Below are 24,363 nucleotides of genomic sequence, written 5' to 3' on the forward strand. Positions count from 1 at the left end.
GCAATACTTAGCTGTCAGATTGTGACCATACATCACAAACCACACATCTGACACACTAAGGCCCTTCTGTATGTGGAACGCAGCACACAATGAGTCAACTATTGCTTCTAGTTCATAGTCGTTTGCAAACATCAATAGGTTGATGCCTTCTGTGTTAGTCTATGTAGTATAGCTAACAAAGAGTGGGAGTACCAGGAATGACCCCTGTATTACTGTGGCTGGCATTGGATTGATGTGCGTGTATTCATCAGACACCTTCTGTAGTGTGGGTTCTGTCAACAGTCCATTTGCCAACCACTCCTGTGACATAGGAATATACACCTAGTTTACTGAGTGTAGCTGGAACACAGTATGGGTGATGGTGTCCTATGACCTGGCAAGGTTATGACATGCAGTGTGAATCAACCCTACTGTCATCTACATCTGTACTGAGTACATCAATTACGCTGACCTTGGTTCATGGCTGTACAGACCAGACTCAGCAGGGTAATTGTGCACTATGTCCCGTTATCAATGGTGTCTCCCCCTTTGTGGGGTGTGATAACTGTTGCTGTGCACCATTTGGTGTGTACACAGCATGACATGGAGCTATGATTGAACATGATGTGTATGTGGATAGCTGAATGTTCTTACATTTGTGTAGGATACATCCTGGGATGCTGACAGGTCCCATGAAAGCTGTATGTATGGCTTTAGAGAGTGCAGCTTGTACCTGCATATTCTTTAGTACAGGGGCCCTGTAGTGTACATGGATATATTACTAAGTGTACCTGTTGGGGGTGGGGGGGGGGTGGGAGTGGGTTTAGGCTGTCCGAGACCCTATCTGGATGAATGGGTGCTATTTCTGTAGGTGCAGTACTTCCCATGCCATAGTGCTGTGCAGCACGGCAGGTCTTTTAGTTGCCATTATGATTAATGACACAGCTATAGAATGCTCTGTATTTGGCCTCATAATATGTGGCTGATTAGTTTCACAGTAGCTTTGCATGGTTTTATATGGTGTATCTGCATCTTACTGAGGCTGACCAGGGATCACCTGCACTTATGTGTGCTCACTCTTGCAACAGTTACTACCTTCTGTGGTACAGTTTAAAGCATGGTACCATCAGTTTGCCTACTTGTTTGTTTTGGGTTGAATCCTGGTTCTGTTTCAATGGCACAATCACTGCACATATGTGACTTCTTAAGGTTCATTTGTGTAGGATTCAGCATTTGCACATGCATTGTCCATCTGCATGGGTGCCATGGCACTCACCACTCTGCTCTTAGCAAACATAACATTGGCATTGGAGACTAACTATGTGTAGCATACTGTTAGCCCTGTTTGTGTGGCTACTCTGATCCAGGTCAGTGGGGTCGATGGAATCCAACATGCATTGAGCGCAGGTGTTGGTACATGAGGAGTCTTCCCAATTCATAATGGAATAGTTGAGAGTAGCCATTATTATGGTTCTGTCTCAGACCTAATCTTCCCTATTACAGCACATTATGACAGTTGGGAAGTCCGCAGCCTGGTGGGTGATCTGTCTCAAGGTGCATTTTGAATTCCACTTTGGCACAAAGGTAGGTGTTCAGCATAATGCATCTGATGTCATGCAAATGCAATTCGTGTGGGGGTGTACATGTCCTTCAGGAATATGGACACACCGGCAGCCTGTGTGTTCCAATAAAGGATAATGGGCAAGAGGTGAAGTATGTGCTCTCCGGAGTGTTGAAGCATGTCTCAGTCACTGCACAGATATGTTCTCCATGTTAGGGATTGACATATGTGTGTCTGTATAGTGTTTCTGACATGTATCATTGTGTAGCGAGACCCGCAGTTTATTGCTTGGCTGTCCCCGTAACAGCAGTAGACCCTCACTTGAACCATGCATGATGAAGGCACTATAGGGGAAGCATGATCCCAAGGCAGTATCCAGATTCCCAGGGGTGACAGGTGCAGGCCCTGTCTGGCAAAGCATCATGGTCTGTCAACCATGTTATTCCAGGATGACAGATACTGGATATCCTGTGACATACACCACTACACTAGACAATTGTAGAATAGAATCCTTTTGTCCCTGTACTGCAGTATCATTCTGGCCAATGGCAGAATGCTACCCAGGCCTTGGGACATACCTACATGGGCTACAAGACCTGATAGTTCCTACATGTGTTTCCATGCAGTCCAGGCTACTGCATCACAGGTCCTGCACAACATGGAATATGCCGGAGCCATGTGTATAGTCCAAAAGGTGGTCTGAGTGTATGAGTATGTGGCTAATCATGGCAGGCAGGCAGCTGACAGTATGTATGCCCTCGTATAGGTCGATGTGTAACATAGTGCTAGAGTTTGCATTCACAAATGAGTACTGTTGGGCATGTATCCAGTCATGTGTTCAGAGGTGTGGCACAATTATGCAAACTATGTCATACAGTTTGTGTATTTCAGTGTCTGTCTCTTCCTGCTTGGGGGGGGGGTCACTTGTTTGGCCAGATACTTAGATGCGTCTGTGAACGTGTGTGATTTCCGGTAATGTGTGTGGGTGTCCTTACTGTGTTCTGGTAAGGGTATGTGTTGGTTGTGTTGATGAGCTGCATGTGTTAACCTACACCTCATGAATGTCCAGTCCAGTCATGGCTGTAGACTGGGCTGCCTTCCAGCTTACCCCTGTAGCTGCATCCCAAACAATGTGAGGGGTGTGGTGTTAGGTGGGTCTGGCAGCGTACATGGCATAGAGATTACATTCCCCCAGGGTGGCCACATACGCAAAGCTGACATTAGGAAACATCAGTAGCTGACTAGTGGACATGCCTGTATGAGTAGTCTGTACTACAAGTACCAAGTACTGTATTTAGTTTACATATTGCCAATGAAGATGTTTTAGACAGTGATGCTCACATGTAAATATTTGTGTTATGGACGTGACAACACTGGCTATTACGGAAACATTGTAGCTACCTTTAGCAGCAATCCTCCACTGAGGAGCACATCACATCCTGTTAGTTGATTACAGATGATGCAAGTGTCTACAGGTTTGTTTCCTTCTCTGGGTATATACTCACTTATCCACCAGGACTATGAGCTCTGATGGGCGTAGACACCCACTCTCCAAACAGAGTCATGTATCAATAGGCTCTGATGCCACTATCAACATGATCAGGATATAATCAGATAGTGAGCCATCACCTATGATGTGGCTATTACACATGGGCAGCTGTCTCCTACATCTTGCACTCCTACTGAAGATGTTATGCTGGAGTTAAAGATGATATGCAACCTGTTTCATTACCAGTGCTGTGCACTACCTTACATACAGTATGTGCAGGCGGCTGTTAGGTTGGCAAAACCTGGTAGTTCAGCCAGTGAGTCTGTACTCTCAATATCCACTCTATGTAGGTGTGCACATAACCATTTGGCCCAGCCCTGTAACAAGGGTCACTACACATTTGCATAACATGTATACATGCACAGCTGTTACTGCTTGCAAATGATAGTAGAGAGGTGGATATGTGTTATGTGCATGGATAGTTAACTGGCTCTTCCAATTATCTTTGCTATCATGCTGCTAACCTGTCAGATGAATACTAATGCTATGTATGCTGTCACTGAGTATTGTAATTGCCAATAGACATAATTACTGTTTGCATAACATAACAGAACTGCTGTGTAGAATAGAATACAGATCTGCCTAGAATACTGTACATTACACAGTTATTGGCACAATATCCCACAATGCACACCATATTTGCACGGTAAGACCACCTTTAACATGTTCATCTTACTTATACACTCATACATATGTCGACTGTTACAGTATATCGACATATACTATCCCTCTGTTATAGCACATACTTGTTGGACCAATCCTGACACTGACAGTGGCTGGAAGTGAATTGGTGGGTTCCAAGCCCATATCATACCTTGTGGTGTATGTGGAGTGTGCTGTGTGACCTACAGCAGTACACACATAGAATACTACAAGCATTACTACTGTTCAACAATACATCACTACAAGATAGCTATTTCCACTATATGCATTGATTACACTGTAATTCTTACATTACAGGTACTACATACACAGACATACTACATGTTATACATACCGTCTTAGTAATTGGAGGTGTTATTAACTAGTGTAATACTCATTTTCAGTTCATCTTTCAGTGTTTTGTACTGTCCTACAGGTAGATACAGATGGTTTGAATGTGTGACAAGGCAACCTTTTATAGTTACAGATCAGTAACGTGCTATCCCGATGACCAATTGGTGTTCCTAAGTAGCTAATTACATGCACATCAGCTGCGCTGCTACTGCCTTAGCCAATACTATGGCTACAGTGGAGTATAACTGAGTACTCCACTTGAGTGTTGTCCCTTTGCCTTACTTGTGAGGAAGACAGAGTGGAAGTTTTGTATGGAATCTATTGCAACAGCTGAATGGAGATTAACAGTAATATATTGTGTGTAATGCATAGAGGAGTTGGTCTAAATGTGAGTACTGCTGTTATATTTCTGAACATTGCTACTTGTGCAGGGTTTGTCTGTACTACTAATACTTCTGCATATGTTTCAGTCTGGCCAGGTTGTTTGACCAGCTCAAGGCTGCATAGCTATGCATATAATGCTAGGGGGTTTACAGTGTGACTACCAGGCATATTTAGTTTGGTGTTACTGTATATCATACTGCATTAATAATCAGTACTCGGTAAAACTTCCTGGTGTACGAACCTTTCAGCCCTCTGAAACGGGATTAGTTCATACAAACTCTGTTACATCAGCAGCTGTTCAATTGTATAATGGCAACTATTTCACAAAGGGCCATGTTAGTGTGTCTGTGTCCAGGTATGTTAAGGTTTCAGCAGATGTTGTACAGTAGTTGCATAATTGGTTATGGTATGACAGCATGTATTGATGTAATTATTTTGGTTGTGGGGTAGATGTTGGTGGGTGTACATAGCACATGCAGGTGTGTAGGAACCCTTTTTATGCAACATCTATATGTGTGTGTGTGTTCTTTTCCTATGTGAACACCTATTCCTTAGTGGACTAATACTATGGTAATTGCAGGCTGATTCATTAAGGCCCTATTAAATGCTTCCTGTTTAGCATGCAGGTACTGTTAGTCCTTGAATCCTTTTGGCAATATATCGGAATGTAATAAAGATTTGCAAAATGAAAGCTGTCTGTGTAATTCTGTCATGGATATTTGCAGTCATTGCAGTTGTGTTGGTGACTGTGTCCATAGAACATATTTGTAATAGTGTATTGGCATATACCCTTCATGTGTTATGTTCATATTGTTTGGGGGGTAATGTGTGATTGCTATGTTCCATGTTATACTCAGATGTGACCACTTTGGATGCTGTCTACAGACATGTATGTATGTGTGTGTGTATCTATATCTATCTATCTATATATATATATATATATATATATATATATATATATATATATATGTATGTGTGTGTGTGGGTGTGGGTGTATATATATATATATATATATATATATATATATATATATATATATATATATATATATATATATATATATATGTGTATATGTATATAGATATATACATTATTGCATACGTTTATCTGTACCTCCATAGATGTGTAGATGTTTTTAACCTATCTATATATCTACATATATATGTAGACCTGTATATATCGACATGTCTCTATGTATCTCTCTCTCTCTCTCTCTATATATATATATATATATATATATATATATATATATATATATATATATGAGCATACACCTTTAATTGGGTACATGGCAGGTTGTCCTATTTCAACACATTCCTCCCTTTTGTGTTTTAACCTGTCTGCATACACAACTGGGATAGGTACATCCCAGGCAGCTTAGTGTTAGGTTACTCTGAGGATAGAGTACATGGTTCTACTCCTGGAAGGTGTTATTATTTTACTTCTCAGAGTAGGCACTGGTAGGGAAAGTGTGAATAATGCACATTTACGCGGTTGTGAGCAGGTTTGTCTGTGGTCTGCGCGACGTTAAGTAAAGGTCAAACGTGTGAAGCGCTTCTCCATTTACCATGTTTCAGCGCTGCTTACCATTGTGCAAACACGTGGAAACCCACTTACAACTGCTTAAGAGTGCTTTAATCCACCTGCATCCAAAAGCCCTTATTCTGGCCCTCAAAATAACCTAACAGCCCTTGCAGGTCTTGAACCCGGGACCATGAACACCACATTCACTTACTTTACCACTACGGCATCTGAGATACGTACGAATGTTATGGTGTTTAGAATATACATTGCACTACAGGCATTCCTCACTACTGAAAACAAATGTGACAGTCAGTTGGTGTACATATGTCTGATACATGTTAATGTTCATATGTTTGTGAAAGTAGGTGTTGCAATGTGACATGACAGGGTGTATTATAAATGAGTAAGGTTCTTGCTTTGTGTCCTTTTTATATTGCCCCCATACTCCATGTACGCCCCTCCAGTTCACTTATTGGACATCCGACAAAGGCCCTCCTTGATGCATGATTGCATTATTCGTCATTTCTTCCCACACCCCAATCCTCACATACACAACAGCCACCCCTTCTATGGTGAATTAGGTTAATATTAATTGTTATAATACCAGAGTTGCATGTGTTTTGTGTACACTCCAATTCCTTTGGAGTGCTCCTGTGTCATGAAGTGTGTTCATAGATGTTTATATATATATGGCTATTGATGTAACTGTATAATATATATATATATATATATATATATATATATATATAAAATCTATGTCCAGACATCACTGACATATATATAAATATATATATATATATATATATATATATATATATATATATATATATATATATATATATATATATATATATATATATATATATATATATATATATATATATATTTCGTATTAGTTTTTAACAGTAATACATCTGTAGACTGGAATGTGTTGGTTCACAAACTACAGTACATTACAATGTACTGTACATATGTACACCAAGTCACTGTCCCATTTGTGATCATTACAGTGACATGCATATGGTATAAGGTGTAGTCTCAAGACCATGAAACATGTGTACACCTTGGATGGCTTAGTGGTACGTCCCATGACTATAATGTGCATGGTCCAGGGTCTGACACCTGCGATGCTTTACAAATGTTTTTTACTGCAGAATAAGGCTAATTTAAGCAGTTGTAAGCATGTTTAAAAGTGTTTGTGTGACATTATAGCAGCTGTTAAACACAGTTAAAGAAACTTTGTAAAGTATAACCTGTGCGCGCAAACACGGCCACATCCGCTAACTACTCCGGATATATACATGTCAGTAACGTAACATCTCACTATGTGCTGACATAACATTACATTCTCTGTTGACTGTACTCTCCTGCACACATGGGTTTATATGGGTGATTTGAATGTTAAGTTTAACCTGTGCGCGCAAACATGGCCACATCTGCTAACTACTCCGGATATATACATGTCAGTGACATAACATCTCACTATGTGCTGACATAACATTACATTCTCTGTTGACTGTACTCTCCTGCACACATGGGTTTATATGGGTGATTCGAATGTTTATTATACAGACGGTTACTACCTATATATGCAAGTTGTGGTTAAGGTATAGTTTTGCACATGATAAACATCCCTGCCTTTATTGGGATTGTAACCTCGAATGCACAGATACTATGCAAATGCTGTAACCATTACACTGTTGACATTAATGTTGCTTCTGCCTATTTCCTATTTAGATTATTTCTATGTGTAAGCTAGGCTAAGCAAAGGACAGGAGCCCCCAAACTCACTGAGCGTCACGTACTCTTGAAATAACAACATACATTACATTCCTAACTACATTAGGCATAGCCCCTCACTGACACACTTCAAGGGAAACCTTGTTGTGTGAATGGGTAACAGACTATACACCCCTGGGATCATGTGTCCCAGAACCATACAGCCAGGGGTTGGGGGAGCCTGTCCAGTTTGATAGCTGTAAGACCTGTTGGGGGAATTGAATGGTGTTGAATTGCCACATTAACATGCCCTCTTTAGATCACTAAGTGCACCTATCATCCCCCACAACCCCCAGTCTTCAACAGCTTCCAGCAACTCTGCCTGTAATTGCTTCATTGGCTATGCTTGACAGAGGCTCAGTTACTTCATCAATGATGCGGGGAAGGCCAACACATTGTTGCTATACTTCTAATTGCCCTTGGACAGATAGGTAGTAGGCTATCTGTGAACCTCTAACATGCCGGCCATCACAGCCATAATATGTGAATAAACAGACCCTCAGATCACAATATACAGTGTGAACTCACCATGTAGTCAGGAAACAGTTGAGTACAGCAAGAACATACAGAACACTGATACTTAGTCACTCCAAAAGCCTATCTTGGAAGCTAGAAGACTTGTATAAGTTTAAAGCTTTCTATTGCTTACCAGTAGGTTACCTAGAGGGGAGATGAGAAACAAACAACGATGGGGAACATGCATGCAATGATACCATACCAGCCTATGTGTCAGCCTTACACTTTGGAATACTGGCCAAGGCTATTGGCACCCCCATGGTGCCTTATTTAGGAGAGTCTCGAAGGTGAATATCAGCTCCATAAACAGCATAATAGCAGATTCAATGAGGATTATGCTACTCAACACCAGGGGTTGTGATCACAACATGCATGCACTCACAGCACTCCTCAGGATGGACAACATCAACATCTGTGCATTAACTGAAATCTGTCTTAAGGCTCCTGAGAGCACACCAGCACTAACAGACTACAACCCATACCACACATTTCAGCCACAGAACATGGACTGACAGACATGGAGGGGCTGTATCCAAATTCATCAGGGATACCTACACCTCCAGGTTAGTGGGGCAGCATGATACCTCTGTGATCATCCATGTGCAGCTAACATCAGCCACAAATGCAATGTGGAATATGGCCTGCTACGGATCACCCTCCATGACCCAGGACCTTCACTCCACCTACCTGGAGATGGTGGGGAACATGACAGTCTTAACGCACACCCTGGCATTGGTCGATGTCAACTACCATACCATTAACTGGGAAACGTACTCCGGTACTCACTTCCAGGACCAACACTTCCTGGAATATATCACCTCATATGCCCTGTATCAAGTGGTAACCTCCTTAATGTGAGGTGGAAACTAGTAGATGTGCTCATCACCAACATGGGCAACAAGTGCACCACAGCGGAGGCTAACCGGTCACTGGTTAGATCTGACCATGAACTATTCACTGTTTCCATACCCTAGTATCTCCCCCACCCATGGATACCACAGTGTATACCTTTCCTACAGCTAAATTTACACTACTAGTGACAGGGGTGGGGGGTTTCACAGCCCCCACACTAAGGGGAAACATTGCTCGAGATACAGACAGATTTACAAATGCAGTCTATAAGCACCTACATGGATGTATGGATCATGCCATCACTGGTAAACCAAGACTCACTCCTCCTAGACAAGGACACCAGTCTGGCAGACCTCTGCAATAAACAGGCTATACTACAGAAGTAGGGCAGCGTTGCAGACACACAGCAAATCCCATGAAGGGCAGACATCTGTGACCACTATTAGAATGATATGTAGGTCCCTCATGACATCATCCAAGGCTAACATCAGCAGGAGAATACGCAAGGAATCGAAAGATAACCACAAAGCCTTCTTTGGCTATGTCAAGGATCTATGTGGTGATACACAGATTTGCACTGTATCAGTGAAATATAGCACAAAATATGCTGACCCTACTGATATCGCCAACATCCTTGCAGATACATTCAGTGCATACTTCACCCCCTAAAGAGCCCACAACACTACCCAAAAGGTACAATATCCCAACCATCAGTGACACACAGGTCAGGAGAAACAGGGCCCTCCAAAGCAGACAAGCAAGCAACCTGCACCTCCAAACACAAGCCAGAAAACACATAATTCACCTCAGCAGTGTGCCTCATGACAGCCCCTAAGGCAAAACACCATACCCAAAATGCTAGTAATAGGAGACTCTATAGTAAGGCACACAGATGTTCCACTCACCAGGCTGAACAACAAGAAGGTTACTGTCAGCTGCCTGTCGGATGCTAGGATCTACCACATAACACAGGCACTTAGGTCACTCCAGAACAAGTACAAGTATGATGCTGTCATTGTACATGTTTGTGTAAATGATCTGAGACGTACCTTCCTGGGCTACATGAAAAGAGACATTGAGGAGCTCTCTGAGCATGTAGCCCAAGCTGGTATGACCCTGACCTAGAGTAGCATACTACCTTCACCTAGAATGATACCACAATACAAAGACAAAATGATCAATTTCAACAATTGGCTAAGCTTCTGGTGTCATTCTAAGGGGATCCAGTGTCTGTCTGCCTGGGATGACATGATAGATAAGCCTCGCTGTTTCGCCAGAGATGGTTTGCACCTGTCACCCCTAGGCTTTTGAATACTGGCCAAGGCTCTTGCCGTCGCCATAGTGCCTTTTTTTAGGCAAGGCTCAAAGGACAAACCAACCTCTGTAATCAGCACAGGTAACCAAAAACTAAGGGTAATGCTACTCAATGCCAGAAATCATAACCTCAAAATGCATGCACTTGAGGCACTCCTCAGTATGGAGAAAACTGATGTTTTTGCAGTGACGGAAACCTGGTTCAAGGCTCCAGAGAGCACCCCAGCACTACCAGGTTACAATTCATATCATACCTTCCAGCCTCAGTTACCGGATCGCAGTACAAAGGGCGGAGGTGTATCCATATTCATCAAGGATACCCACATCTCCAGGTTAGTGGCGCAGCATGATGCCCCAGAGATCATCCATGCACAACTATCAGCAGGCAAAACCACATTTCAAGTCGTAGCCTGTTATAGATCACCCACCATCTCCCAAGATGCTCACTCAGCATTCCTTGAGGCATTGAAAAATATAAAGGTCCTACCCAACATCATAATTTTGGGTGATTTCAACTACCCTGGTATAGACTGGGTGAACTACCAAAGTTCTAACTCCTATGCCCAGCGGTTCATAGAATTTATAAATTCAAATGCCCTTGAACAACTGGTATGTTCTCCCACTAGAGGGGACAACATATTGGATTTAGTCATCACAAATATGGGTGCCCATTGTACCACACCCGTTATCACTCCCTCTCTGGTCAGATCAGACCACAAACTGATAACCCTGGACATCTTCACCCCTCAACCTCCCCCAGTCAAAGAAACCATCGTAAAAAAACCTTTCCAAAGCAAACATCAAACTACTTGCATCAGAAGTGGAAAGCTTCACTATTCCCTTGCAGAAGGATAATGATATCCAGGATGCAGAATCCTACACCAAGGCACTTTATATACATCTTCAGGATTGCATGGACCATGCTATCCCAAATAAAATCAAGACTCCTTCCTCACGCAAGAAGAAACCAGTCTGGTGGACCCGACCATAAGCAAACTATTCAATAAAAGGAGGAGACTTATACAAAAAAAGACGAAATCTCAAGTAGAAAAATCATCCCTGATCAGCATTAGTAAGAAATTGAGGGCTCTCATCAAGTCAACTAAAGCCAATTTCAAAAAGAAAGTTGCCAAGGATAACCATAAGGCCTTCTATGGTTATGTCAAAAACCTAAATGGCAACGCTCAGGTCTGTTCTGAGCTAGTACAAAATGGAACAAAATACACTGACCCTTCTGACATTGCCAACATCTTGGCTGACAGGTTCAGTGCAAATTTCTCCCCTCCCTCACCACCTGCAGGGCCTATTACTATTCCAGGGGATTGTGTAACTCCAATTATTACTGATGCGTTGGTTAATAAGGCCCTATCTAAAGCTAAAAACACTGCCTCCATGGGACCAGATGGTGTCCTGGGCTGTGTCATACGTCCGCTCCAAAATGAATTAACCCCGCATCTGAATACCCTGTTCAGTCTCAGCCTCTCGACAGGATATATGCCCATAGAATGGAGCACAGCAATGGTGGTTCCACTGCACAAGGGTGGGCCCACAACCGACTCTGGGAACTACCAACCTATAAGCCTGACCAGTCTGATCTGTAAGGCAATGGAGCAAATCATTATGGAACTCATATATGGAGAGACTGGGAATCTCCAAACACTTGACCCCACACAGTTCGGCTTTGTCAAGGGAAGATCATGCCTCCTGAACCTGGTGGACTTCTTTGAGACAGTTACTCAGGCTATAGATAAGGGAAACGAGGTACACACGGCTTACCTTGACCTTGCTAAAGCATTTTACACCATTCCCCATTCGGGTATTATTGATAAACTCACCAACCTGGGCATAAACCCTTACGTCACAAGATGGATTGCAAAATGGCTCTCAGACAGATCCCACAAAGTAAGAGTAGCGGGATCTATGTCCGAATCCAGACCAGTAATGAGCGGTGTGCCTCAGAGCTCTGTCCTGGGGCCCCTCCTGTTTGGCATATACTTCTCAGAAGTACAGGCAAGTACTGAAGGGCTGTGGCTGACCTAGTTTGCGGATGACTGCAAACTGGGTGCTATAATAGAGTCTCTGGCCGACATGGATATTTTCCAGAAGGGCCTTAATGAGACTGATGCATGGTGTCAAAGCCATGGTCTCAAGCTAAATGCTAAGGAAAGCATAGTAATCCCCTTTGGAAAAAACAGAGTACCCGCGAACTACCACATAGGAGGTAACCCCCGAATCTGAAGAAGTAATAAGGGATCTAGGGACCCAAGTAGATAGTCAGCTTTCCTTTGATAACCATGTTGCCAAGGTGGTTAGAAAATCCGTCTATGTGACCCATCTGATCACGAAAAGGTTTGCATCAAGATCTAAGGATGTAGTGGTGCCAGACCCATTATTGATTACAATACACTAATTGGAATGTACCCGGCCAGGCATCTCCATCAGCTGAAGAGACCACAGAGGTACCTTACTAAGAGGATTACTGGCCTCAAACAGTTGCCCTATGCAGCACGATTGAAAAAAACTAAGGCTTTTCTCTATTGCATACCGCCTTCTCAGAGGCGATTTTTGTCTAACATACAGAGCCATGTCCAACCCAGAACTGTTGAACATGCTCCATCTTAGCAAAACCAAATCTACTTGAGCTACACGTTCTAGGGATATAAACCTCAGCACAACAATGAACAGAACATGCTGGAGGGATAGATTCCCTTCGCAAAGACTTCCCTTGCTATGGAACAAGGTCCCGATCTACATAAGACAGAGCCCCTCACTATCACTCTTCAAGAGGAACCTTGACGAGTGGATGGGTAACAGAAAGTTCACACCAGCGATCATACCAACAGATCTACTAGATAGGGGCCAAGGGTACTAGCTGCTAGATCAAGGGCCTAAGGAACTAACCAAAGGGGTGGTGAATACCGCACAATGTGGCTGGGCTAATATATGTCTTCAGGCAGATAGCCCAGTACCTACCTATGAACCTATGAACCTAGGTGGAAATGTCCCTCTCTAACAGCAGAACACAGCATCAATGGAGGCAGATGTTGACCCAGACTGCATCTTGCAAACTGTACAAGACAACCAGCCCCCCACCTAATTAGGCATTCCTACCTCAGCCTCTCCACAGGCTACATGCCCACACAATGGCGCGTGGCAACAGTTATTCCACTCCATTAAGGTGAAATCACAACTGACCATGGTAACTTACCACCCCATAAACCTGACTAGCCTGGTCTGCAATGGTATGGTTCACATCCTCATGGCACTCATTAACAATGACATTGGTAACCTTCGAACACATGACCCAACCCAGGTCAGCTTAGCTGAGTGCAGTTCATGCCTACTAAACCTGTATGACATCTTACATACAGTCACCAAGACATTAGATGATGGGGGAGGTGGTTCACACATACTACCTGGACTTCACCAAGGCTTTTGACACCATGCCCCACTCAGGTATTATTGATAAACAAACCAGCCTGTACATTCACCCATACACACAGGTTGGGTTGCCAACGGGCTTACACACAGAACCCACATGGTACGACTAGTGGTCTCCAGGTCCAACTCTTGAACAGTCATAACTGGTGTCCCACAGGACTCAGTCCTGGGAGCTCTACTGTTTGGCATATATGCCTCAGATGTACAGACAAACACAGGTGGACTACGGCAGACCATGTTTGGCAATGACTGCAAACTGGGAGCCATGATTGATAGTCTAGCTGACACGGACATCCCTCAAGGGGCCTCACAGAGAATGTCACAGGGTGCCAACAACAAGGCCTCCAGCCAAGTGCCACTAACTGCATGGTCATTCCATTGTGGAATTGGCACCCACATATTAACACATGAGTGGCAGACACTTTAATACAGACAAGGTAATGGGGTATCTGGGGACTAAGATAGATAGTGATCTCCCCTTTGGCAATCATATCTCCACAGTAGTTAGGACATCCTTCTATGTAGGCCATGTTATTACTAAAGGATTCCCATCTAGACATACCAGGGTTATAGTGCCCTTTTACTCATCACTCATCAGTCCCATCATAGGGTATAATAACCCATGTGGGATGTACCTCAGAGGACACGTCGAACAGCTGGGGGGTCCACAAAAGTACCTCACCAAGGGGAATACTGACCTCCAACATATGGCCTATGCAGCTGGACTGAATAAACTCCGGCTTTAGTCAGTGGCATCTTGTTTACCCAGAGATGATCTCCACTGGCCAACACAGCCATGTCGAACTCAGGCTTGATGGATATACTCCACCTATGGGAATCCATGTCACAGTGAGCCACACACTGTAGTGAGCTGACCTTGCCACAACAATAACCGGAAGATGCTGGAGGGACAGCTTTCTGTCACAGACACTCCCCATACTTTGGAACAACATCCCTATCCACATTTTACAGAGTCCCTCACTAACGCTCTGCAAGAGAAACCTTAAAGGGTGGATGGGGAAAAGTAGATGCACCCCAGAGATCTCGCCATTGGCTCTGCTCCACAGAGGGATGGTTAATGAATCAATGGGGTGGCAAAAGCTGACACATTTTGGCTGGCCTTATGAATGGCCTCTGACAGTTGGCCAAGTACCTACCTATGAATCTATACATACAGTATCTGCATATGCTGATAGCTTAATTTACTGTTCAGGTGTTGACTTACCTTGTACCAATGTCTGTTGTGTGTGCAATAGTTGAGGGCTGCCAATCTTGGATGCACACAGTAGACTGCCTATACATGACAATTTACAGGTAGTCTTGTGTGTGTGCCATCCATTTTTACTGTGTGTGCAGGCAGAGAAAGGTGTCAGTCCCTAGGTGCCTACACTGTCAGTGTATGTGCTATATGTTCCCTCCTTGCCAAGGCAAGGGCATACTGAGCACACCTCCGTCTGCCTACTGGAGCTGGCTCAGTGTGTTTGTGGTCTGAGTACCTCTGTGCCTGTGGGGCCCTTGGCAATGGTGGTGGGCTGTGTGGGCCTTCACCATTCTGTCCCTACTGCAGCTGTTTCCACAGGACCATATTGTGTAGCATGGCACATACTATGAAGATGTGGGCACATGTGCCTGGAGAGTACTGCAAGGCTCCACCAGATATGTCCAAGCAACGGAACCGTGATTTCAGCATCCCAAACACATGCTCTATGATAATTCTGGTTTCTGCGTGTGCCTCATTATGGCATTTCTGCATGGGTGTGTGCACATTTCTGATGGGAGTCATCATCCACGGTTCCAGTGCATAGCCAGCATCCCCCACCAGGTGGCCATTTGGGATGTCCCCCCTGGCAAATAACCAATACAGCTGTGAGGCATGCCAGATGTGGGAATTGTGATAGATTCCAGGGCTGCCAGCACACACATCCATGATAATGCCCTGGGCATTGCACACAGCCTGGCAGTTGATGGAGGGGTATCCCTTGCGGTCTATGTAGCGCCTACCCTGCTCATCGGGTGGTGACTTGATGTGTATGTGCGTGCAGTCTATTGCACCCAGTACCTCTGGGTATTCTGCCACATGGTGGTAGAGACGCATATTGCTGGCCAACTCCTCCTGCATTTGGGGGAAATATATGTGCTCATTGGCATGTGGTAACATGGCATCCAGGAACTGATGTAGTACCCTGGATGCTGATGCCTTTAAGATACCCATGATATCCCCAGTTGGTCTTTGAAAGGTACCTGTAGCTAGTATACTCAGGCTTACACATACCTTCGTATCCACTGGAATGGGTTCCCCTCTGTTTGTTCTTGCTCTGAGGTGTGGCCGGCACAGCTCCACAAGTTACTGTAGGGTGTCCCTGTCCACCCTGTAATGCTCTACTATCTCCAGATCATGTAGCCCCTGGTAGGTTACCCTGGGTCTGAACACTCTCCTCCTCCTCTGGTGCCTGCGGTGGTTGTGTGCATCATCCTCCACACCACCTTCAGTCTCCAACACATGCTGGTGGATCAAAGCTATGGCAGCCCCTAACATGTACATAATAAAAGTTCCCCATCTGTATACACCAGTGGTGCAGAGTGTATGGGAATACACAAATGTGTGTGAGGTGCTTTCATACTTTATAGTATTGTGCTATGGATGCTGCTGATATAAGTGGGTGTGTATGAGCTATTCCAGCTGCCGCGTGTCTTAATTATGGGTTTTGCAATGAGGACTGCGAGTGTAGGGCCTTTACTGTGGAGATCTATTTGCCTGCCTTGATTAATCTGTTGCCCTTTAATTCACTTTTAGACCTGGATCCCCTCCCATTATCAGGCATGCATCCACCTACCATCTTTCTTGTTTTGTACTTTCCCTACCCAGTCATGACAAAATGTGCCTTGTAGCTGATATACTGCATATTGCCTTTGTTCTGCTTTGACATTTTGCTGTTTTCTTTGCAGTACAGCCCCTCCCCTTCCCTGTTCTGTAGGTAGCTGCTTGCAGCCTTGTTAGCTGTTGTCAATGGCCCACTGCAGGCTCCTAGGTGTTAATAAGTCATTTGTACTCCAATTTCACTGCTGCAGCATTTCCTTATTTTTTTCCTATATCCTTCCTGTTTCAGCTGCAGTGCGTGCCGCTCATACCTGTTTACTGGGTTTACGCTCGTTTTCATCTCCATTCACATGCATACTCGGTTACCTTGTGTACTCTCAGCTACGCATAACTGTGGGCAATTCAACACACCCCTATCCTGCAGCTTTGCCTAGCTAGGGGCAGACCGGTTTAGCAATGCTCCAATGTGCTTACAGCAATGACGATACACCCCTCTCTTGATGTCATCTTTATCTCAAGGGCTCACCTCGGTGTTATAATGCTACGCTGTGAGGTGCATCTTTACACCAGCGGGGAATCTGCGATTCCTAGCTACTGCGCATAACACTGTCACTGCCCCTTAGCAACCCTTGCACCATGTGTATGGTGTAGCATGCCTGCCATTGACTATTATGGGGAAATCGTGACGTGTTTCATTGTGATTTTATTCTATATTTTTATATATTCCTTGCGATCCCCTTTACGCACCACTGCCCTGCTCTTCCACGTTGCAATAGTGCAACTATATATATTGTTAATTTTATATTTTGTATATTTTGTATATTTTTTTTATGCCAATGGCTATATATTTAGCCATTGGCATATATTAACAATATAATACATGTGTTTGGTCGGCTGTCATAGCTCCGATTTTATGTTTGCAAAAATGTAAACCGTTTTCTACGGTTTACATTTCTGCATACTTACACTACTCCTGCACCACTTCCTAAATCACTACATACCTTCATTTGCATGCTACACTGCTGCACATGGGGTAATTAGCATACAAGGCTCAGGAGTTGTGCGGGTGTAGTGTACGCAGTTAGTGCACATGGGAACAGCTCATACCTGAATTGCCCGGCGGCCATCTTTGGTGTTAGAACGCTAATGCTACATCTGCACCTGGCGCAAACTTCATGAATCCCGGGGTTAGTATCATTAAATCCAGGGTATCTGTCAGATTGCATTCTTAGTTGCCACAGAGTTTCTTTCCTTAGCGACTGTTTTTTAAAATCACCACCTCTATAGTCTAAAACAACATATTCTAAGACAGAAAACTACAATTTCTTGAAACAAGAACAGGTCAAAGTTTGCTTATACAGTACACTATTGTTGTCCTTAGACCAGATAGCATACAAATGTTCCTTGACCCTATTGAACAGTTTCCTGGTGGTCATTCCAATATAAAATGCTTCACAGTGAGAGCAAATGACAATATAAACCAAATCCACCAAGTTACAATCGTAGTAAAATTGAATTCTAATTGTTCTTTTCATATGTGAAAGGCTTACTGATGGATCCTTATAAATAAAATCGCACACACTGCAAAACCACATTTATGCATGTCACAATTTTTCATAGTCTAAGGTAAAACTTTTTTTGTATCATCATTTTCTAGGCCCTGCTTAATAGACCTAGATATATTACACACAAAACTAGATGTTCCAACAGTCCTGTATACATCAGGGTTGCCATAAAAAATTCTCCAGTTTCCACCAATAATTTATTTTGTATCCTTATCATCAACAGTCATGTGTAAAATAAAGCTGTTGGTAAATCTCTTACTAGTGGCATGCCCCCTTCCAAAATGGGGGGGGGGGCTCATATCTTTTCTGTTTAATTTCCTGAGCAGTATGCTCTAATCAATTCAATTCATAGCCTCTTTCTAAAAACATTATGATAATTTCATCAATAGCTATTAATAAATTGCCTTGGTCATCAGTTAGCCTGGAAGCTCTAATCTTCTGACCCCTTGGAATATTTTTCTTCATATAAATGGGGTGGGCACTTGAGTAGTGCAGGTAACTGTTGGAAAAGCAAGGTTTTCTATAGATTTTACTAGAAAACTTTTTGTAACCTCATTCCAACTAACAACAACATCTAGAAGTGACACTATGTTCCCTGCGTCACCCAAAATAAAGGTTATGAAATCAACAGTATTATTCACTTCCTGAATAAATTATTCTATTCTTTCAGTAGAAACGTCAGTAATAAAAAAGATCATCAACAAATCTTTTATACATTTTTACATGTTCTACAAAAAAATGGAATAGACTGGGGAACCTGTTTTTACTACCACCCCAGAACAATATTTGCAAAGGAGGGTGATACGGTAGCTCCCATAGCAACACCCTTCCTTTACTGATAGTATTTACCATTAAGGGTAAAAAAAAAAATAGTTCTCTAGCATAACTTCCATCAGTTCACAAATAGTACTGATGGTATCACACAAACAATTGGTGAATTTAGCCAGAAACAATCTCATAGATTCCAAGCCCTCCGTGATGGAAATACTAGTGTTCATAGGTTCATAGGTGTGTACTAGGCTAATGGCCCTAGGGCCTTTACAAGCCTAGCCATAGGATTACCCTGGCATCATGCCACCTGACCTTAGTTACCAGTGCCTCTGTCAAATAGAACCACTGGAGTTATCCCCGGAGTGAATTTTCTGTTTTCCATCCACTCATCAAGATTTCTCTTGAAGAGGGTCAGCGAGGTGCTCTGCTTGACATACATGGGAAGTCTATTTCATAGCATTGGCTGTCTCTGGGTTATGAACCTGTCCCTCCAGTACGTTCTGTTGATTGTGGTAATGAGGTTGAGGTCTCTGGAGCATGTGGTGTGGAGGAATTGGGATTTCTTTCGATGCAGCATTTCTAACAGAGCTGGGTCAGACATAGCTTTGTAAGTCAAGCAGAAATCGCCTCTAAGTAGGCAATATGAGACATAGAATAGTTGGAGTTTTTTGAGTCTGTCCCTATAGGACAAGTGTTTAAGGCCTATTCTCTTTGTGAGGTACTTTTGCAGCCACTCCAGTTGATGCAGGTGTCTAGTGAGGAAAATGCCAAATGGGGCATTGTACTCGATGATTGGCCTAATGAGGGAAGAGTAGAGGGAGACAATAACCTCTTTCTTCCTGGGTGCAAAACCCTTAGTAATGAGATGTGCCACATAGAAGGACTTTTTGACCACAGTGGCAATGTGGTGATCAAAAGAGAGGTTGCTGTCAGCCTGTGTTCCCAGATCTCTTATAACTCCTTCTGCGTTCAGTGGACTACCATCAATGTGGTAATTCGTGGGAACCGGATTTTACCCGAAGGGGATAATGACACATTTTTTGGGGTTGAGCTTAAGGCCATGGTTCTGACACCAGTCATTGGTCTCAGTGAGGCCATTCTGTAGGATGTCAACATCACTTGGAAAGTTAATAATAGCTCCCGACTTGCAATCATCTGCAAACTTTGTCAGCCAGAGTCCCTTCATGTTGGCCTGGACTTCAAACAGGAGAGGACCCAGGACCAAACCCTGTGGGGCTCCACTCATGACTACTCAGCAGTCTGACTTGGAGTCAGCTAATTTCACACTGTGGGTTCTATCTGTGAGCCAGTTTGCAACTCACCTAGTGATATAGGGTTTGATGCCTAGCTTAGTGAGTTTTTCTATGATTTCTGAGTGGGGAATGGTATCAAAGGCCTTGGCCAGATCAAGGTAGGCTGTATGAACCATCTTGCCTTCATCCACAGCTCTGGTGACTGACTCAAAGAAGTCAACCAATTTGAGCAGGCATGATCTACTCTTCAGAAAATCAAACTGTGTGGGATCCAGAGTTTGGAGATTCCCTATATCCTTGTTTATTAGGTCCATGATGATGCCTTCCATAGCTTTGCATATCAACTCATCAGGCTAATGGGGTGATAGTTTCCAGGGTCTGTAGTCGCTCCTCCTTTGTGGAGAGGGATGACTGTAGCAGTGTGCCATTCGGTAGGGGCAAAGCCTGAGGTGAGGCTGTGATTGAACAGGGCACGCAGGTAAGGTTCCAGTTCACTTTGTAGTTCATGTAGAACACAGCCAGCGATATTGTCAGGGCCCATAGAAGCTGTATTCTTGGCCTTGGACAGTGCTGTTTTAACCTGTGCAACAGTAATACTGGGTGGCTGGCAATCTACTGGTATTGTTATTGGTCCTTTGGGGGGGTAAAGTTGGCACTGAATCTGTCAGCCAGTATATTGGCAATATCTGTTGGCTTGGTATAGGAGGTACCATTGTGCAGTAGCTCAGGGCAAATCTGGGTATTGCCGGGGAAATTCTTTGCATAACTATAGAAGGCCTTGTGATTGTCTTTACTGTCTGCTGCAATTCTGTTTTCATAGCTAGCTTTAGAGAATTTGATGAGGGATCTCAACTTTTTGTTGAGGCTGATAATGGAGTTTTTCCAGTCTTGGGACTTCACCTTATTCTGCATCAGTTTCCTCCTTCTGTTGTAGAGTTTGTTTATGGCAGGGGACCAGCAGATTGACTTCCTTTTTTTGGAGGAGAGCATCTTGGTTCTATTGGGTATGGCGAGATCCATGCATTTGTGTACGTGTTCATACAGTGCATTGGTGTATGATTCGGCAGTCATGTAACTATTCTCCGTTTGCACGAGTGCCATGAAGTTAGCCACCTCTGCTTTTAATAGCCCAAAGTTAGCTTTGGAGAAGTTTTTGGTGGTTACCTTTGCAGGGGGGTGTGGATTTCCAAGGTGATTAGTTTGTGGTCATATCTAAAGAGGGAGGAGCTGACTATTGGTGTAGAGCAATGGTCGCCCATGTTAGTAATGACCAGGTCAAGGATGTTGTTACTTCTAGTGGGAGTAAGAACAAGCTGGTCCAGGGCATTGGAATTAATGAACTCCAGAAAGCATTGGCAAGTGTATTGGTACATGAGTAGTTTTCCCAGTTAATGGAGGGGTAGTTGAAGTCGTCTAGTATGAGAGTGTTAGGTTTGACCCTAATATTCTCCAGGGTGCTTAGGAATGTGGAGTGTGAATCTTGGGACATGGTTGGAGACATATAGCAGGCTACGACCTGAATCACTATCTTACCCAGTATTAGCTGCACCTGAAATATATCTGATGCATTATGTTAGGCATCAGAGAGCCTTCCCATCTAGCTTAAAGAGGGTAACCTGTGAAGCATCAGCATTAAACTGCCTTAGCCCATCAAGAAAATACCATGAGTTTTTTATATAACTATCCAACTTCTGGACTAAAGGATTTAAAAAATGGTCCAAAAACACAGAAATACATTCAGTAACACTACCAGCAGCTGACACTATCAGCCTAAAAGGCAAAGCTTTTGAGTGTATCATGAATGTTAATTGTCTCAGAATCATTCACAGAATGTGCAGCATTAGAGTTTAATACCCCAAAGGGATTAAAAATTAGAAATGCTTAATAATCAGGATGAATATAAGATTGTTTTTTAGTTGAAACACATTCTAGATATAAATATGTATACAATGTTTTATTAGATTTGTTAGCTAATGGTTCTATTTCCCCTGAATGCTTTCAATTTCTTGTGGCTGAAAACCCAAAAATATCAGTTTTATTTGGTATACCGAAGCTTCATGCCAAGTTTTCCCTTTCCCTTTCAAGCCTATAGTGTCAGCTGCTGTTCGTGTTACTGAATGTGTTTCTGTGCTTTTGGACCGTTTTTAAATCCTTCAGTCCAGAATCTAGATAGTTAGATAAATGACGTGTGGTATTTTCTTGATGGGTTAAGGCAGTTTAATGCTGATGCTTCACAGGTTACCCTCTTTAAGCTAGATGTGAAGTCTCTTCATGCTAGTATTCCCATCACAGAGGGCTTGGAATTTATGAGATTGCGTCTAGCTAAATTCAGCAATTTTTTGTGTGATACCATCAGTACTATTTGTGAAGTGATAGAAAGGATTCACTTTATAATCTCGAAATACTGAAATATCGAATTTCATTATCTCAAAACTATAAAGCTGAAAAACCAAAACACCAAAACCGCGAAATTCAAAACAGCGAATGTAAACACACCATACACCACACAACACATACACCATCCTACCCACATTACAACAAACAAAACACACACAAACACAATACAAATAAATACATCTACTCTACATATAAGCAGGGGGGAAGCACCCCTGCACCCCCCACCCCCCCCCACTACTTATATGAACTCCGAAGTGGCACCAAACAGAAAAAGACAGTAAACTCACCACTTCACACTCTACAGTCCCCTCACACACACACACACACACACACACATCACAAATGTACAAACACCACCATTTTCAACACTTACACATATACTCTTTCCTACCTACCCTAACCCACACCTTAAACTTCTGAACACTCACATACACTCAAATCCCTACCCCAAACCCTTAAAAAATATTCACTTACCTTAATCTCCAACCATATCCACATACCAAACCGTAAATCAGTTTCACAGTACATCCCATGTCATGTAGCGCATAACCACAACTGCAAATTCGACATTTCTAGATTCGCGGTTATGGGGTTTCGTTATTTTGAAAGTTCGGCTTTATAGTCTCGGAATACTGAAATTCAATATTTCAGTATTTCGAGATTACAAAGTGAATCCAATAGAAGTTATACTAGAGAACAATTTTTTTTACCTTAAACGGTAAATGCTATCAGCAAAGGAAGGTTGTTGCTATGGGGTCTACCGTGGCACCCTTCTTTGCAAATATTGACATGCAGTAGTAGGAACCACAGGTTCTCCAGTCTATTCCATTTTTTGTAGAACATGTAAAAATGTATAAAAGATTTGTTGATAATCTTTTTTATTCTTGATGTTTCTACTGAAAGAATAGTATAGAATAGTTTATTCGGGAAGTGAATAGCAGTGTTGATTTCTTAACCTTTATTTTAGGTGGTGCAGGGAACACAGTGTCCTTTTTAGATGTTGTTGTTGGAATGAGGTTACAAAAAGTTTTCTAGTAACATCTATAGAAAACCTTTCTTTTCCAACAGTTATCTGCACTACTCAAGTGTTCATCCCATTTATATGAAGAACAATATTCCAAGGGGTCAGATGATTAGAGCTTCCAGGCTAACTACTGATCAAGGCAATTTCTTAAAAGCTATTGATGAAATTGTCAATATGTTTTCGATAAAGACTATGAACTGAATTTATTAGAACACACACTACTCAGGAAATTAAACAGAAAAGACATTATTCTTCCCCACCCATTTTGGAAGGGGGCATGCCAGTAAAAAGAACTAGTGACACTAGTGAGAAATTTACCAACAGCTTTATTTTACGCATGACTATTGATGATAAGAACATAAAAGAAATTATTGGTCAGAATTGGAGAATTTGTAATAGTAATCCTGATGTATACAGGGCTGTTGGAACATCTAGTTTTGTGTGTAATATAGCTAGGTCTATTAAGCAGGACCTAGAAAATGATGATACAAAAAAAAAATTACCTTACACTATGACAAATTATGGCATGCATAAATGTGGATTTTGCAGAGTGTGTCTAATTTTATTTATAAGGGTCTATCAGTGATCCTTTCACATATGAAAAGGAGTATTAGAATTAATTCTTAGTGTGATTGCAATT

This window comes from Protopterus annectens, chromosome 13.part0, assembly GCF_019279795.1.
Source record: "Protopterus annectens isolate FY-2018-M chromosome 13.part0, PAN1.0, whole genome shotgun sequence".
NCBI lineage: Eukaryota > Metazoa > Chordata > Ceratodontiformes > Protopteridae > Protopterus > Protopterus annectens.